This window comes from Macrotis lagotis, chromosome 8 (assembly GCF_037893015.1).
Source record: "Macrotis lagotis isolate mMagLag1 chromosome 8, bilby.v1.9.chrom.fasta, whole genome shotgun sequence".
In the NCBI taxonomy this organism is placed as follows: domain Eukaryota; kingdom Metazoa; phylum Chordata; class Mammalia; order Peramelemorphia; family Peramelidae; genus Macrotis; species Macrotis lagotis.
This window is the reverse complement of record NC_133665.1, coordinates 171389834-171403783: the sequence shown is the minus strand read 5'-3', so window position 1 is coordinate 171403783 and position 13950 is coordinate 171389834. Positions and strand designations below refer to the sequence as shown.

Sequence of the window (13950 nt, the reverse complement as noted above, 5' to 3'; positions counted from 1 at the left end):
GGAGACATGGACATGTTGCCTTTCCAAGTTGCCCAGCTTTCTCTCTTCCTGATATTCTCTTCTAAAATCACCATCCTTCATATTCATTCCAGCAATACAATAATCAAAGACAACTCTAAAAGACCAGTGATGGAAAATTCTATCCATATTCAGAAAAGGAACTATGGAGTTTAAATGCAGACCAAAGTTTACTATTGTCAATTTTTAAAAGTTGTCTGAAGTATTATGTTTTTTCTCTCTAATGTCTTTTCCCCTTTTTGATTTGATTCTTCTTTTCACGACATGATGGACATGGATACTCGTTATACAGGTATAACCTACATTAGATTACTATCTATCAGGGAAAGTGGGGAAGGAAAGGAGGGAGGGAGAGAAATGTGAACCTCAAAGTCTTAGAAAAAATGACTGAAAACTATCTTTGCATGAAGTTGGAAAAATGAACAAAATATTTATGAAATTAGCTTCTTTGTATCTTCTTAAGGACAAAAGTGACCTTTCCTGACCACTACTCTTTCTACTGTCTCCTCCATTTAGAATGTAAGGTCCTTGAAGGAAGACTTTTTGGTCTTTCTGTCCTTAGCTCTCGGCACATACAGAGGTCTTGCACATACAAACTACATAATACATTTTTCCCACATATTTATTCATTCATTTATGTTATTCCTGAATAGATGTTGAATAAATATGGTTGGATTGCAATGAATGAATAGTACAAACATTATCACCCCCATTTTATACATCAAAGTAAGAGATCATAGTCACTCAACCTTTGAGATTTAATTTGCTCATCTAGGAAAGGAGCAGGTTGAACAGCATGTCAGCAGCTTATTCCATCTACCCATTTCTTGGATGAGCAAGCTGAGACAGGGAGAAGTCAAAGTGCCTTGCTCTTTCTCTAAGTTTAAGTACATTTCCTCTGTATCTCTGGTGCCTAGCAGTGTCTTCTTGTACATATTTGGCTTCTTGATGAATGTTTATTGAATTGAACAATCATAGTAAAGCTGGGATTCTAACATGAATATGAGTTCCTAGATTGTTTTCTCTTCCAGACTCTCTCCTATCTCCCCAGTTGAAGGAGTCTGTCTCCTGGAACAATGGTAAGCAGAATTGTTTAGCTGGTTTAGTGTTAATCGTTGGGTCAGGGTCTTTGGATAGTGAAACTAGAGCTGATAGAGTTGAGAGGTTATTCAGACACTTGCCGATAAGGCAATGGACAGTAAGTAGTAGCTCTAGGAGTTAAACCAGACTCGTTTGACTCCAAATCGAGCCGTAACTCACTCCTCCACCCCCCCCCACCCATTTATTTATGTTCTGATTTTAGAATATGATTTATTTTGCAGCAAAAAAGCAAACTCACAGTACTCGGCATGGATCCATATGTTTTTCTTTTCTTTCCTCCCCCCCCCTTTTTTGAGAAGTGTGTTTATGTGCTTTGGAAATTCATTCATCTGAGACAAGTGGGGGAATGACACCCTGTCACAAACAATGTGAACTGAATTGGTAGGTGCCAGTCATATTAAAGCAATCTTATGCCACCCGACCTCAGCAGCGGATGCCAATCTCCATGCTGCAAGTGGCAGGCCTCACTCCTTGGAGTCACCATCTGTATGACACCATGCATTCAGTGTTCAACCTTTGATGGGAGCCTTCGGCAGCTGGAGGGGGTCTCTGTCAGTCTCCAAGATTGCCTTCAGGAGCCCATCAAGCCTAATCAAGACTCAGACTGGATAGTTAGCATTTTAAAAAACCCTGAGAAGAGCTGAAAGACTATTCCAGAAGCAAAGGATTCTCCCTGCTTTGAGCTAGGAACTTAGAAATCGGCAATCAAGTAATTTCCAATGTCTCAGTTAAGGTTGGATCACTGACCTCCAACTTGTGACTTCATTTTATTAGATTAGACGTGGACTTGATGTATATGAAAGAAGCTCTGACTCGTTCCCTTTTTCCCATTTCGATATGGTCTCTATATTTGTTGTTTTGTTCTTTTTAGATAAAGATGGAACTGTCGGGGACACTTTTGGTTCCAAGACAGCTAAGTGGATAAGAAATTTGCCTCCTCCAGCCTAGTGAGATTTCTTCTGCTACAAGGATGCAGGGGCCAAGACATCCATGGTTGAGGAGAAATTGTTAGATTTGAGCAAAAAGGCCCACTTTTTCTTCTGGATCAATGGGTTGCTGCTGCCCTCTATTGGCTTTTGTGCCATACATTCCAGAAAAGTGAATTCCAGAACCATGAGACTATTAGGGGCTTCCTACTTGTTCTCTTCTAAAATCCCATCTTTGTAGCTTAGAGGACCAAAGTCGTCCTTCATAGCTACCGCTCCTTCCATTGTAGCCTCCTATTAGACCGCAATCTCTTTGGAGGCAAGGACTGCCTCTGGTTTTTTGTCTTTCCACTCCCTAGCTCTTAGCATAGTGCCTTAAACATAAAAAACAAACAACCCAACATTTAATAAATGACTTTTTAATCCATCGACTCATTCATTCATTCATCTATCTACCATTCATTCCAAAATGTCACCTTACTGGGGAATTATTGCTAAATTTTAATTTCCATTCTTAACTTAGTGAACATCATAGCATACAGATTTTTTAAGGACATTATTGTGTTTTTCTTTGCATGAATACATAATAAATTTAACAACTAAAAGGCATGGCAGATAGAGTGCTGGACCTGGAGTCAGGAAGACTCATCTTCATGAGTTCAAATCTGATCTCAGACACTTGCTAGTTGGGTTACCCTGGTCACTTAACCCATTGTCTTCACTTTTCCCACTGGAAAATGAGCTGGAGAAGGAAATGAGAAAACATTCCAGCATCTTTGCCAAGAAAACTCCAAATGGGTCATATAACTGAAAAATGACTCAACAACAGCAACAATAAATTCAATCTACAGCTTGTTTGTACTCTTTTCTGGTCTTCCTTCCATTTACTTCATTGCATTACAAAATGAAAAAGTAAAAACAGCCAAGATGCCTTAATGATCATTTTTTTCTTTGTGATTCTGTCTCTGACTCTTTTTCTCTAACTTTGCCTCCCTTCCCCTTACTAAACAAACTCAAGTAACTCCCTTTTGAAGACCACATTTTAAGATCTTCATACCAATCTCTTTCTTTTCTTTCCAGTCTTCTTATATCTCACTCCCTTTTCCACATTCTTTGTTGCAATCATTCTGTACAACTCACACTTTTCTGCACAAATCATTCTCCATCCTTACTTCATGGGTCACCTTCCGCATGAAGTCTTTCCTGATCCCTTTGGCTCTAGATACTCTTCCTCTTAAAAACATCTTTATTAATTTTGTAAATGTTATATTTATATATAAACTTTGATATGTACATATGTATATAAATATGCTGTCTCTTTCAACGAATGTAAACTCCTTAAAAGAAGCAAGTTTTCATTTTGCCTTTATATCTAGGACTGGTACATCTCAGTCACACGGATACTTGTTAATTGACTGTCTAACTCAGAGGTCACTTAGATCAACCTGAATGGAATGGGAATCCCCACTACAAGTTATCTGACCCTTGGTCACCAAGCCTTTTTTTGGGAGACCTCTAAGAGGACAGGAGAAGGGACTCATAGTCTCCTGAGGTAGCCATTTACATTTTTGGACTGCATTATTTGTTCAGAAGTTATCCCTTACATCAAATCTACATTTACTTCCTGCATTTATACCCATTATTTCTGAGTAAACAGAGCAAATTTCATTTCTCTTCCCCCTGACTGTTGTTCAGTGACTAGGAGGCAACTATCACATCCTTTTGTCCTGAGTCTTCCTTTTTCCAACCAAAACATCCCTTGTTTGTTCATATGATCCCATGATAATACTGAAACTCTTCACTGTCCTGCTTGCTCTCTAGCCTTTCAGGTCTCTTCCGGCTCTCTCCATGCTCCAGAGTTCCCTTCTTTGGGTGTTCTCTGGCTGACCGATGTCCTCCCTAAGCTGTGCTGTGCAGGACTGAGCACAACACGGCAGATATGGTCTAACCCAGAATACCTTGCCCCATTGCTGAACACAACACAATGCCTCTCACCACAAAGCCGAAACCCCATCCCTCTTGCTCTTACTTCCTGCTTCATTAGGCGCTTCAACAGATATCCTTAAAGCAATTAAAGTTAAAAGACCACGACATCAGGGAGGAGATGTATGACAAGCATGTGAATTGGATTTTGAGTGAGGGGGGCAACTAGGTAGTACAGTGGACGGAGCGCTGGTCTTGGAGTCAGAAGGATGGGGGTTCTAATTTGGCCTTAGATGCTTGACACTTACTAGCTGTGTGACCTTGGGCAAGTCACTTAACCCTGATTGCCTCACATGGGGGGCCATCTCCAGTCATCCTGATTCCTATCTGGTCATTGGGCATAGATGGCTCGAAAGGAGAAAGTGAGATTGGTGACTTAGCACAGCCCCCTTCACTCAAATCCAATTTATATGCTTGGCATAATCCTCCTTGATGTCATAGTCTTCTTCGAGAATGAAGGATAAACATCATCAAAGTTAAAAACTGCACTAAGATTTTAGGGACACCCTGCAGTTTTTGCTATTTCCCTCCACGTCCTTTCACATAGTTATCCCTCAATATTTAGGTGACGGAGGCAGGCACCATCATAGAAGACAGTTAATGAACTTGGAGTGATTTTAGAAAACAGACTATGCTTTAGGGTCATGGGAACCAAGGCTCATAAATGTCATCATGTCCAACTTTCCCATTTATAGAAGAGACTGGGGGCTAAGGGCATTTCATAATTTGCCCAAGGTTATACTTGGTGGTGAGATGCGATATGAACCAGAGATGGGAAATGAACCAATCAGTTTATTGATTCCAGTCAATGCTCATTCCATTTTCCAACACTGACCCCTTTCTCCCTTTATCATACTGTTTCATAGGAGGAAATTTAAACAATTTAGTTCTGATAGGGATTGGATCAAAGATTTTATTGAGAAGGAGAATTTTGGGTCAAAGAAACTCCCTTTATTAATATAGGCCAACCCATTCTCTTCAGTCTTGGTATAGTCTTTGAGACCTTCCCTCTTCTCTGAGAAATTCTTTGACTTACCTAAAGTCAATCACACAGCCACTATGACAGAGATGAGTTTTGAGACCATATTTCCCAGATTTCATAACAACAATCATTTCTATAGTGTTTAAGCTTTGTGAAGCACTTTAATCCTAATAACAATCCTATGATGAGGGTGCTATCCCCTTTTGACGGATAAGGAAACCGAGGCTGAGATTAAAAAAAACTCACCCAAGGACACAGAGATAGCCCCACCTTAAACTCAGCACCGTGCCACCTGGCTGCCAGCTAGGTTTGATGATGGCTCTGTTATCGTCTCTGACATGGTGCCTTTTGTGGCTTATTTTACTCTATAACTGCTTCTTCATAGGGAAAACTGATTTCCCCCGACCAGGTCTAGGGGTATCTCCTGCGCCTTCTAGTAGACATTCAGTTACTGAAGTTGATAAATGATGGCAACATGATGGCAACAATACAAAACCATACAATCACCTTATCTCAAGGCACCGATTGTGTGACTTTGAGTTTCTGAGTCTTAGCTTGGTTCACACTCATTCATCCCTTCCCAGGTTTTTATTTATTTTTTAAAAGCAGCGTCTTTAATGAAGACTTGTGTATTGCTGCCCCCTTCTGGGAAAGTGAATGAAGTTATCATCGGCCATCCTGATGCTGATGGTACATTTCTCTGGCTCCACTAAAACCAATTAGGAGACTTTTCCATTTTGATTTGACAGTTTACATTAGGAAATTAGAAGGATTTAAAGAAATGTATTTTCTGGGAAGATTAAAATGCGTTTAAATACAAAATGCTCCTGAGTAATAGAACACTGATCTTCAAAGAACTGTGAAATCACCCAAAGAGCCATGGAGGGAAGTAGGCTGCAGCTGCTAAAAATTAGGAATTATTTAGGATGAGTGGTGTAAGGAATACTCACAGAAGATACCCAGGGATTGGGAATCTCCCTGATTTTACTGTTCCTTCTTTTTTTTGTTTTTTTTATAGGTTTTTTTGCTAGGCAATGGGGTTAAGTGGTTTGCCCAAGGCCACACAGCTAGGTAATTGTCTGAGGCTGTATTTGAACTCTGGTACTCCCGACTCCAGGGCCAGTGCTCTATCCACTGCACCACCTAGCCACCCCTGTTCCTTCTAATGATAGAGATCTCAAACTATCCAGGCTTGTTCATCCTGAATGACTATTGTCCATGACATAGAAACCTAACTACAGAGAAGGAAAGGTCCTGGGATCCTATCTGGACCAGTCCTCTCATTCTACTTAAGAAGAATTTGAGGTGCAGAGGATAAGCTTGATCAAAGTCATAAGTATCAAAGATGAGGCTTGAACCTAGGTCCTCTGACTCCAGAACCAGGACTCTTTCCATGGTATCATATCATGGGGGGGGTAGGAGTGGGGGTCTCCACAATGTAGTAAAAATAAACAGTGATGAAGACTTGATCTTTGATATCTTTGGCATTTTGGGTGGACCAGATTTGTGATTTCATCAGTGTAAGAAACTCCCAGTAATGAAACTATCTACCAATGCAGAACAATACATTCTCAGAGAATTAGAGAATTAAGAATATTATCTGGGGACAAGATATTAAGTGACTTTACCAGGGTGACACAGTCAGTATGTGGCAGGGAAAGGACTTGTAACTGGGCCTTCTTGATACCAAGACTACACTGTCTCTAACTTGATTGTGTCTGGTTCAAAAAATATGGTGAGTTGATCAGCTACAAAAATGAGGGGCCACTAAAAATATTTGTGAAATGTGAAGAGTGTTTGATGAAAACTATGCCTACATTGAGAAGATCCCCATGTTGATTTAGGGAATGACGTGGGCAAGAGTTGGTGATGATGGGCAGACATGAGTAGGCTATGATCTGTATTGTTGGACAAAATCTACACCTTGATGGGATTACAGATCCAATGGATTATTAAATTTAGGCTAACAGAATTTCAAACTAGAAGGACTCAGAGAGGATGTAGTCTAACCTCTCTTATTTTACAGTGAAGGAACTCTGAATCAGAGAGCCAATTGTTAGAGCAGAGGTAGGATTTGAACCTACATCTCTTGACTCTTAGTCCTGGGTTTTGTGCTATATCATTTTCAGAAAAAAAAAATCCTCTGGTCTAGATTCTTAAGCACTTCCATTTGTGAGTCAGATTATTGAAAGATTTTGAAATTTTCATCCCACATTTTACAAGAGAATAAACTGAAAGTTAGAAAAGCAAAATGACTTTCCAGGTGGCCTGGCCTTCTTCTATTTCCCATCTCTTTACTCAGAGAGCACTCACTCTCTCCTACTTCTCTTCTTTGTGTATCTCTACTCAACTTCAAAGTTCAAAGTTTCATTTTTTTACACTATCCCCTCATTACCTTATTAGATATGAATGTTGTCTCCCCCTAAACCTCCTTGAGGAGAGGGGCACTTTCTTTTTTGGTTTTGCATGTGTAAGTATAGTACTTAGCTGTCACTTAATAAATATTTTCTTATGTGTTGATAGTCCAAGGTCAAGTCCCAAGGTCAGAAATAAATATGTATCATGGGATCTGAAACAGATTCTCTGACTATGACTGGCATTGGTACACAACAGATCTACCTGCTGGCATATGTCAAATTATTGGTTTAATCAAGACAGATGATGCAGAACTAATGATTAGTCAAGAGAAGAATAATATTTAAGATTTAGCAGTTAAAATTAGGAATCACTACTATTCTTGCTACGGATGTTGCCACTTACTGAAGAGACCTTTGCCTTTTGAAAATAGGTGTGTCCTGGGCTAGTGACAAATCTCTTTGAGACTCGGTTTCCTCATCTGTAAAATGAGGGAGTTGAACTACATGATATCTAAGGTCCTTTTGACCCTAAATCTATGATCCTATGATTACAACCTTCTTGTCACAGTGGATACAATGTTGGACATAAGTCTATTATCCCATAACTTTTATTTCATGAAAAATGGATACTATATTTTGATGGAAAAATTAAATCTCTTACCATGTAATTTGGGTACAGGATTAAATACAGAAGGTTGAAAAAATTTTGTTCATTCCCCATTCTAAAGCAAGAATTTAAGTACAGAAATAGTCATCTAGGAGAAAAGGTCAATATTCAATGAAACCTTGGAAGGAGAAGGGATGAAAGGAGAAACAATGTGAAAGATCAGAGATTGTCTGATATCAGGTTTGTTTTGTTATAATTTATCTTATTATAGACTCAACCAAACTTAAATTTTGAGCTGGAAAGACCCTGAGAGGTCATCTCATCCATTGTCCTCATTTTACTGGAGTATAAATGAAGACTGAGAGAGGTTAATGCTTATCTAGAGGACTTTCATCAGGAATTCCACAGAATCATAAAGGAATTTGCTTTTTTTTTCCTTTTTAAATCACAGTTTCCTAATTCATGCAGAAATGACTAGAACCCATTGATTTAGCTCTCCCTCCTACATACATACCTATATACAGTCTCTTCTCCTCATGATTATATGGGGAAGGCACTATTATTATCCCCATTTTACAGATGAAGAAATGGAGGCAGAGAGAGGTTAAGTGATTTGCCCAGGGTCATGGAACTAGTAAGTTTCTGAACTCAGGTCTACTTAGAATCAGGTGTCTTCTAGTTCCCTGGAGTAGGGAGATCTGCTTTCAAAGATTCTAACAATTGAGATTTTGATGAAAACTGTTTTGGACAGATTGCCAAGATGTTAAAAATTGTGCAAGCATTCTATAGGAAAATTATAGAATTTCTTTTTGTGGTTCTTGTTTTTTATCTGGAAAACATTACATATTTTACTGTTTGGGAGCAAAAAACCTTCTGAAGTATTGACTTTTACTGATACTCTAGACCTGAAAAAGTACAAAGTGTTATTTCTTCATTGGTGCCAAAATGAAAACCGATATCCTACAGCTGCTGTATCACATGAACATTTGCAAATAGCAAATCTCAATCAGCCAACCCTTCAAGGCTGGGCTTTATCATCACCTCATTCAAGAGGTCTTTTTGGATTCCCTCAGTTGTTATTACCTTGCCCCTAATTACTCTCAATTTCTGTCTTGTAAGTATGTGTGTGTGTGTGTGTGTGTGTGTGTGTGTGTTTATAAATGCTTACATACTTCTTGCTGTGGATCAGTCATGTCTGACTCTTCATGACTCCAAGGACCATATCATGCCAATATTATCTGAGTGCTTTTCTTGGCAAAGACGCTAGAGTGGTCTACTATTTTCTTCTCCAGTGGATTAATGCAGACAAGTTAAAGGACATGCCCAGTGGCATAGAACTAGTAAGTGTTTGAGGTTGGATTTGAACTCAGGTCTTCCTGACTCCCAAGTCCAACATTCTATTTACTGAGCCATCTAGGCAACTACACACACACACACACACACACACACACACACACACACACACACACAGTGTCTCTCAAATCTTAGTGCTGTGTTAATTTTCATGCTAAGCTGTATGTATTTATTTGTGGACATGTATCTTTCCTAGTAAAATCGAAATTCCTTGAGGGCAGGAATTGTTTCATTTGTATTCCTATCAGACAGAGCAGGGATTCTTATTCTGGAACCCACAGACCCCTGGGGATTTATAGATAGATTCACAGAGATCAATGAATGAAAAGAAAACCCTACTCCCCCCCCCATTTCAATATATATCTTGATTGCCTCAGAAATCCCCTCTATTTTGCTTTACATTTTTCTGAGGAAGGGTCCATGATTTTCTTCAGACTATCCCCATGGAGGGAATAAGGGAAAGGAAGTACTTAAAATATTGACTACATTCCAGGCACCATGCTAAGTGCTTTTTACAAACAGTATCTCGTCTCATCTTCATAATGACCATAAAGAATAGATATTATTATTATTATTATCTTATAACTGAGAAAGTTGACAAACAGAAAACTTAATTTGTCTGGTTGTGACCCTAGTCATGACACATGACTCAAAAACTGTTTAGAATCCTGATCTAAAGTACAGTGTGTCTTACAAGTCAAATACTCTTGATACAGTAAAAGATCCATCAAAGGCTTCCCGTACTGCCTCAGGATATATCCCACTGATGAAGGAGTCAATATCTATCTTTCTGCTATCAAATTCACCCTCCCTGGTGTTTAATATTTTGAAAATGGCAGTAACCTCAGAAAAAAAAATTCTGATTTCTATTTTCTCAAGTTGGGACACATTGAAGCTTGGGAATCAAATGCAAGTCAAAATTGTGGGGTCATGAGATTAAGTCCAATAGTGAGACACTATTACACTAGGAATACTTAATTCATGGGAAGAACAAAGACTTAGAGCTGGAAAGAATCTTGGAAACTATGTGGTCCAACTCAAGCATTCAGTGACTTGATATATCAAAATTATTGGTGTATGAATGAATTACACTCAGTCATGTCCTGCCTTGTGATGAAGGGGATCTGTTTCCAGCCAGGGTCAGGGTCATCATCTCCCATAACTTTCAATCTGTATATCTCAACTTTGCAATTAAAATATACACACCACTTCTATAGAATTTGCTTTCAGGTGATACAAGGCTCTAAGTAAGCACTCCTGAAGACCTGGAAAGTCTCTTACTTCAAAAGAGAACATTATCCTCTTTGAGATTCATCCCGACCTCCACCAAATGTTTGTTCCTTTGTCACAGCAAGCAACTGGCATCGGTTGGATGAACCATGTGGCAATCTGAAAGCCACTTGTGAGTGGGTTGATCCAAATGCAAGGAACATGTGGTCAGAGACGATCTGGGAAGTAATACTGAGTGATGAAGAAAATGCTGGGTTTGGAGTCAAGAGGAGTGGGTTCCCAGCTCCATTTCTATGAATTCAGGCAAGTGGTTGAACCTCTCTGAAACGATCTGCTCATTTGTAAGGTGAAAATAACAGTACTTCTATTGGGGGATATTTGTAGAGATCAAACAAATTATGCCTAGGACTTGGTAAATTATACGTTTCTATGAGCGGCAGCACGGTTTCGTGACTTGGGCTGAACAGGGAGTCGAGAAGACCTAGGTTGGGACTTGTGACAAATAATAAGATATTTTATAGATTGTCAAATCCAACTCCTTCATAGACAAGGAAACAGACTGAGATGCTTCTTTGTGACTCTATTTTGGAATTTTCTTGGCAAAGATACCGGAATGGTTTACTGTTTCCTTCTCTTGGTCATTTGACAGGCGAGAAACTGAGGCAAACAGGGTTAAGTTGTCCAGGGTCACAAAGCTAGATTTGAACTCATAAAGAGTCTTTCAAGTCCAGGACTCTATGCTCTATCCATCTAACTGCCTTCAGACCCTTTAACAAAAAAATGCTAAGAAAGCAGGTGCATGTCATAAAATAACAACAGCAATAATATCACTTATTTTGTACTTTGTGTTTGCCAGGTTCATTTAAAATACAGCCCCGGAAAGTAGGTGCTGTTATTAGACCTATTTTACAGATGAAGAAAATACTTTGTCTTTCCCCCAGACCTACCCTCTTACTGTAGAGTGAAACATCTTCCTTCCAGTAATTCAGGCTTATAACTTGGGAGTCATCCTGGACTCCCCATTATCTCTCACCTCCCACCCCCATCAAGACTGTTACCAATGTCTGTCAGTTTTAGCACTTCACATCTCTTCAATATGTCCCCTTTCTCTCCTCTGACACTAATGCTCTCTAGCCCAGACATCTGGATTATTGTAATAGCTGTGGGTGGATCTGCTTGCCCCAAGTCCCTCCCTGCCTTAATCCATCCTCCATTCAGTCACTAAACAGATTTCCCTAAAGTTTTAATCTGATCATGTCACTTCCTTACTCAATAAACTCTAGGGGCTCCCTATCACCTCCAGAAGCAAATACAAAATACTGTCGGGGTCCCTCCTCCCTTTTCAATATTCTTACACCTGACTCTCCAATATCTACTCTTCAATCCAGTGACATGGGCTAAAATTCTACTTTTTTTTTAGGTTTTTGCAAGGCAAACGGGGTTAAGTGGCTTGCCCAAGGCCACACAGCTAGGTAATTATTAAGTGTCTGAGACCGGATTTGAACCCAGGTACCAAGGCTGGTGCTTTAATCCACTACGCCACCTAGCCGCCCCAAAATTCTGCTTTCAACAGGAAGGCTTCTCTAATTCAACTTTATTCCAGTACCTTCTCCCTCTTATTTATTTCCTAATTATCCTATAGATATAGCTTGCTTTATTGTTTCCCCCATTAGATTGTGAGCTCCTTAAAGGCAGGCATTGTCTTTTGACTCTTTTTGTATTTCCAGAATTTAGCACAGTCCATGCATGACATATATTAAACACCTAATAAATGTTTATTGATTAAATGATAAGGCAGATAGAGGATAAGTGACTTATCTAGGGTCACATAGATAGTAAGGCTCTGAGGTCACATTTAAACTCACTTATTCAAGGTCCAGTATTCTATCCATTGTACCACCTGCTGTTCCTTGGCCCTAATTTCCTCAATTGTAGAAGAAGGGATTCAGACTAGATTAGAAGTTTTTAACTTTTTTTCTGTGTCAAAGAGTTTTTTGGCTTTCTGATGAACTTGGTGCCCCTTCTTAGAATAGTGTTCTTAAATGTATAAAATAATATATGTAGGATTTAAATGGAAACCAAAGGTGAATGAAGATAAAGATGAAAATGTTTTCTCATTCAACTTCAAGTGTCTTCCTGAAATTTATCAATGGATGCCTTAGGGGTCCATGGAGACAGGATAGGAACTTGAATACCGGATGGATTTTCCTGTTCTATAGTTTTAGGTTTTTACAGAAAAGGTGAAAAACAAAACAAAACTGCATTTATTAAAGAGAAACATCAATTAGCCTTATGCTGTTACAGATCTCTTCCTTTAGTATTGATAATTCAATTTAGCCATCATTTCTTTTTTTTTTAAGGTTCTTTTGCAAGGCAATGGGGTTAAGTGGCTTGCCCAAGGTCACACAGCTAGGTAATTATTAAGTGTCTGAGGCCAGCTTTGAACTCAGGTCCTCTTGACTCCAGGGCCGGTGCTTTATCCACTGCACCACCTAGCCATCCCTAGCCATCATTTCTTTTATTTTTTATTTTTTTTTAGGTTTTTGCAAGGCAAATGGGGTTAAGTGGCTTGCCCAAGGCCACACAGCTACGTAATTATTAAGTGTCTGAGACCAGATTTGAACCCAGGTCCTCCTGACTCCAGGGCCGGTGCTTTATCCACTGCACCACCTAGCCTCCCCTAGCCATCATTTCTTAAGTGCCTGCTAAGCCACCCATAGAGTCCTAGTGGTTTGGAAATACAAAGACAAAAACAGAGATCAGTAAGACTTTCTAGTAGGAGGTGACACCTGAACTAAACGTTGGGGAGAGCCATGGATCTTATGAGACATAGCTGAGGAAAGATTTGCCTTCCAGGTGTAAGTGATAGTATGCAGGAGTCAGAGAAGGAGGTGGTAGATGGTGTGAGGGGATTAGTCAGTAAGACTGCAATGGAGAGGATGTGATGGGGAGTAGTTGGAAATTAAGTCTGGAAAGGTAGGTTGGGGCCAGATGGTGAAGGGCTTAAAATGCCAAATAGAGGAGGAGGCCTTCGATTCTAGAGTCAAAAATAGGCAATTACTAAAGATTCTTTAGCAAGGGAGTAACATGGCTAGACCTGTGCTTTGGGAAGGTTATTTTGGCAACTGTGTGGAGGCTGAGTTTGGCAGCCAGGGGGTGGAGGTGAGAAAAGACACAAGCAGACATCGATTTGGAGGAGATGAGGGGTCCAAGAGAGGTGACGAGAGTTTGAAATAAGGCTGTGAGCATCAGAGCAGAAATCAGGAAAGGGCAGGTGAGGCAGGCAGGAAGTCATCAAGACAAGAAGTGGACATCTATGAAAACTGGACTAATCCTATCTGGATCATTTCTCTGTCTCCGTCTCTCTCTCTCTCTCTCTCTCTCTCTCTCTCT

At 39.7% G+C, this 13950-nt stretch overlaps 1 protein-coding gene across 1 annotated transcript in view; it reads right to left on the bottom strand.

Annotated features, from left to right (window-relative positions):
- The window catches only part of CADPS (calcium dependent secretion activator), a 557039-nt gene that overhangs the window by 203511 nt on the left and 339578 nt on the right, over positions 1-13950 (bottom strand).